This window comes from Furipterus horrens, unplaced genomic scaffold (assembly GCF_987537825.1).
Source record: "Furipterus horrens unplaced genomic scaffold, mFurHor1.1.pri manual_scaffold_17, whole genome shotgun sequence".
Classification (NCBI taxonomy): domain Eukaryota; kingdom Metazoa; phylum Chordata; class Mammalia; order Chiroptera; family Furipteridae; genus Furipterus; species Furipterus horrens.
In genome coordinates, this window is record NW_028327187.1 from 46,927,183 (window position 1) to 46,932,424 (window position 5,242).

General features: G+C 43.7%; 1 pseudogene; it reads right to left on the bottom strand.

Annotated features, from left to right (window-relative positions):
- Positions 1 to 301: 301 nt before the first annotated feature.
- LOC149990950 (transmembrane and coiled-coil domains protein 1 pseudogene) lies at positions 302 to 2,242 on the bottom strand (annotated as a pseudogene).
- Between the last annotated feature and the right edge of the window lie 3,000 nt (positions 2,243 to 5,242).

The following is a 5,242-nucleotide window of genomic DNA, read 5'->3' on the forward strand; positions in this document are numbered from 1 at the left end:
AGCACTTGTTTGTTGACTTATTTATGCTGTCCATTCTGACCCATGTGATGGTAATGCAGGGGAAATTGGAACAACTGTAATAGAACAAGAATAAAAAGTTTAAAAAAATTTACATCCCAAGGAAAATCATACAACATAACTAAATTTTTGCCTTCTTAGATAAAATCTAAAAAATGCTATTGCAATTGCATCTCTTGAAGAAAAAAAAGACATTATTTTATATGTAAACAGATTCACTCAACTCTTGTAGAAAACTTCAGCTCAGGTAAGTTGCTGCCTAATTCTTTGCTGCATGCACTCGTCAGAGGGTAGGGGAGCACTGCTTTCTTTTGCCTGCATCATTTGGGAGAAAAATGAACAATTCCACATAGCTGAAGAGGGCATTCCAGTGCTTCCAGAGAAAGGTAATGAAAACCATGAGGAATAAAGTGTTGAACGTCCTGTTGTAAGTCTTCATAAGAGGAACCACAAAGTTGGCTACTGTGGAGACAAAGACTAAAAGGACTGCCATGGTCACCAGGAGAATGTTGATGAGCTTTCCCTGAATGTTCAGGGCATTGGCATTCTTCAACCTTTTCAGCCATACCACCTGCTGCTGCTACAGCCCCATCTTGCAGATGTGGGTCTGACATGCCTTCAGGACCTCCTGGATGTCCCAGGCCCATTCATAGGACTGATACACAATTTCCTCTTCCATGGTGGCCAACCCCTGCTTCAAGTTCCAGATTTCATTCTGATGGAGGTTATTTAGGTTATTTAGTTATTCTTCTAGTCATTCACATCTGTATCACTTTTTCTGTTAAACCCTCTGATAATGTTTCTTGAGTGTCTCAAGGATTCCTCTGGTCTGGCCTGGGTTTCCCAGATCTCTGTATCTCATGATTTAGTGCATAAAATCCTGAGTTCTGCCTGTCCAGGGTATTTGTTTTGAAGCTAGATGCTTCTACAATGATGTCTGCAGTGTTGCTGTTGGTTCCCACTGAGAATGAAGTGACACTAGAACAGTCTTCCTTACTACCATATTTTGGGCTCGACTGAAAGTTTGAAATCACTCCCAGAGCCTTTCCCTCATCATCCACTTGCCATTCTTCTAAAGTCCTCGAGGTTAGGGATGTTGTCTGCACTGCCAAATTTGTTCTGAAATAGTTGGGTGATGTCTCTGGGCTGCTGCTGAATGGGTTGCCAGGGAGAAGCTGAAAAGTTTACCTTTGACACTATTCACCACAACTTCACTGAAGGCAGTCAACTTTGCTCCAATGTCCTTCAAACCCTGGTGCATGTCCCTGAAGATGTCCTTTGGCTGCTGGGGGAATGACCCCATTCTGCTCCACTTTTTGGAGATTCTCATGGTAGCGCTCAAGCTTCTTTTGTAGCTGGGGTATGGTTTGGGCAGATTTCTGATTCTTCTTTCAAAGACCTGCTTGATGAGGGAAACCTCCTGCTTATCTGTGCTGTTGGCAAGCTGAAATTACTCAACATTGTTGTCATTCCAGGCCATTTCTCAATCATAATCTGTTCTGTGAGCTTCAGGATTTTCTGCTGCAGGTTAACGATGGCAGCATTTTTGTGCTGAGGGTCAGGTGTTCCATCCACAGAGGCTGTGTGGATGTTGCCATCAGTGCCGGAGGCCCTGCACTGGAAGTCTGGGCGAGGCTGCTTACTTTCAACAGCTAAATCTGCTCTATAGTTGTCTCAGCCCATGGTCAACATGCAGAAGCAGCTGCAGAAGCACCGACCATTTCTATCACAGAAGAGCTGGTAGGAGCATCAGTAGTGGATGAAGACTTGGGTTGGCCAGACTGCATAACAGTTGCCATTTCCTGGCCAAGTTTCTTGTTTAGTAGGGGACTTCCCTTTGGGGCCTCTGGCTTGTCCTGCCTGTTATGAAAGCTCATCCCTCTCTTCATCTTGGGTAGCACTCGGATATGTTGCACGACATGATTGAGAGCTGTGGGGTGGGTTGTGGGACCATCAATCTCAACATGTGTGTTCTGGCTTTCCAGATGCATTTCAAGTTCTGGATCTACCTGAATTTGTCACACATTCTGTGGAGTCACTGATGACCTCCTGAGCTAGTATTGGAAGAGATGATTCAAGCCTTGGTCAATCACATTGATGTTCTCCATAGCACTATGTGCCATTTTACACAATTTCTGTTCTGATTCTGTCTTCTTCCTGGACTCTGCATCTTGGAATTTGGTCCAGGGTCATGGTCCTCATATAACTGTTCACTGCCGGAAGCCTCCACTAACAGACTTAATATCCTTATTTGCAAACATAAAAATTTTAAACACACAAAGATTGTGAAATTTGCTTCAATAGTAACTACACATGCAGCTGTGAGATGGGGGCTTCATGCTTATCTTTATCACTCTTGCTCAAGCACTGCTAAGGTATACAGGAATCCTTTTAGAAAAAAATGGCACATAAACTTGTTTTATTTTCTTCATAGTTCATATCAGGAGCCAGTAAACTTTTTCTACAAAGGGTCAGACTATAGCCCGCAGGCCAAATATGGCTTTCCCTGTTTGTTTGTTTGTTTGTTTGTTTGGCTTAAAGAACAGAAATGTATTCTGTCACAGTTCTGGAAGCTGGAAGTCTGAGATCAAGGTGTCAACAGTGCTGGTTCCTTCTAAAAACTTCAAGAATCTGTCCCGTGCCTTTCTTCTAGCTTCTGGTGATTTCCTGGCAAACTCTGGCATTCCTTGGCTGACTCACCCCAATCTCTGCTTTCATCTCCACATAATGTTTTTCTTATATGCATGTCCTTTGTGCATATCTGTGTCCAAATTTCCCCTTTATAGGGACACTTGTCATATTGGATTAAGGATTTACCCTATTTTAGTATAACTTCACCGTAACATAATTAAACACATCTGCAAAGACCCTATTTTCCCAAATAAGGTCACTTTATGAGGTACTGGATATTAGGGCTTCAACATATGTATTTGCTCCCCTCTGCCCAGTAGCCCCCTTCTCCCAGCAATCCTGCTCCCCTTAGTTCAAGTCCATGGGTCATGCATATAAGATCCCTGGCTTCACCCTTTCCTATATTATTCTTTTTAAAAATTAATTATTTTATACAACAATAAAAAATAACAATTCCCCGCTCTCAGACTTAAGACCCTTTATAATCTTATAAAGGACAATGGACAAAGGTATTGTGCTCCTCTAGCTGCTTCAAGCTGGACATGGTCGTGGTCCTACCTACCCTTGGGTCCAGAAATCCCTAATAATGGTGGGGGTGTAGCAGGGAAGGCGGCCTTCCCACATGGGAAAGGATCTTGCAGACTCCAGGTAAGTTTGCTGTCCCCAGACAACAGTATGCTTGGTTTAATAGGCTGGCATCCTTGATTTCTCTTCCTTTAGGAGATATATCAGTGAAAATATTCCTACGTGGGATATCTGAAATTTTCCTGCTTATGTTTTCCTCTAGGACTTCTTTTTTTTATTTCTTAAGTATATTTTATTGATTATGTTGTTACAGTAGTTCCAGTTCTTCCCTTTTGCCCCCCTGTTCCTGGTACCCCACTTCCCTCCAGAAATCCCACCCCCCTTAGTACATGTCCATGGGTTGTGCATATAAGTTCTTTGGCTTCACCCTTTCCTATATTACTCTTAACATCCCCCTGTCTATTTTGTACCAATATATTATGCTTCTTAGTCCTGCACCATTTCTCCCCCTCCCCCCTCCCAGCTGATAACCCTCCAAATTATCCCAATACCTATGATTCTGTTCCTATTCTGGTTTGCTTAGTTGGATTTTGTTTTTGATTTTTAGATTCAGTTGTTGATAGGTGAGTTTGTTGTCATTTTAGTGTTCATAGTTTTGATCTTCTTTTTCTTAAGTAAGTCCTTTGACATTTCATATAATAATGGCTTGGTGATGAAGAGCTCCTTTAGCTTCACCTTGTCTGGGAAGCACTTCATCTGCCCCTCAATTCCAAGTGATAGCTTTGCTGGATAGAGTAATTTTGGTTGTATGTTGTTTTTCATCACATTGAATACTGCTTGCCAGTCCCTTCCTGCCTGCAAAGTATCCTCTGAGAAATCAGCTGATAGTTCTACAGGCACACCCCTGTAGGCAACTCACCACCTCTTTCTTGCTGCCCCCAGGACTATCACGTTATCTTTCACCTTTGGCATCTCAGTCATGATGCGTCCTAGTGTGGTCCCCTCTGAGTCCAGCTTGCCCAGGACTCTCCATGCTTCACAGACCTGTATGTCCATCCCCTTCACAAAATTTGGGAAGTTTTCCTCATATATTTTCAGTTCTTGCTTCCTATTCTGCAGTGGTTAACTTTTTTCTTCTCTATGTTCCAAATCGTTGATTTGAACCCCGGTTTCCTTCCCTTCACCATTGATTTTGCATGGATTTTCCTTTGTTTCACTTAGCATAGTTTTCACTTATTCTCTTATGTGTTTGCCGTACTCAAGCATATCTGTCAAGCCTGTGAGCATCTTGATCACCAGTGTTTTGAATTCTGCATCTGTTAGGTTGGCTATCTCCTCATCTCTTAGTTCTCCCACAGGAACCTTGATCCGTTCCCCTTTTTAGGCCATATTTCTCTGTCTCCTCATTCTGACAGGCTCCAGTGTTTTTTTTGCCTCTGCTTCCCAGGTGGAGTTGTCACTCCTCTTACGATGTAAGAGGTGAAGTCTTAGGGATTCATCAGTACAGGGCAATCTGTTTCATCATGTTGTGGCGCTGTATGTCGGGGAGGGTTTTGCGAGGAAACAATGCCACCTTCCCATCACTCGACCCTTTTTCAGGCAACTCTCCCATTTCCACACTGGACCGGTGCCCCTCTAGCTGCTGCGCAGGCCATCATTCCCAGAGTGGGTGGGTCTGCAGATGTTCTAGGACCGTGGGGGACCTTTAAACAAGCAGACTCTACTGAGACTGGAAGTTTCTGCCTCCACCCCAACCCCCACTGGTCTGCACAGTCAGAAGCAATGAGGCTTGATTTCCTGGTGCTGGGACTGTGAGCTGTGAGGTCCGGTGAGGAGCTGGGAATGCTCCCCAGGTATCCCTCCTATTAAAAATGTGTGACTGCGTTTTTTGACAGCCTGCTGATGTCGCCACTGCTGCTGCCACCACACCGCGTTCTCTCCACCCCGGCTCTACCCCTCCTACCTGTCTGGGTATTTCTTCTCTATATCCTTGTTTGCTGGACATCCATGCAGTTTGATTTTCTGGAACTTCAGGTTGTTTCTAGTTTTGAGGTAGTTGTATTTCTTC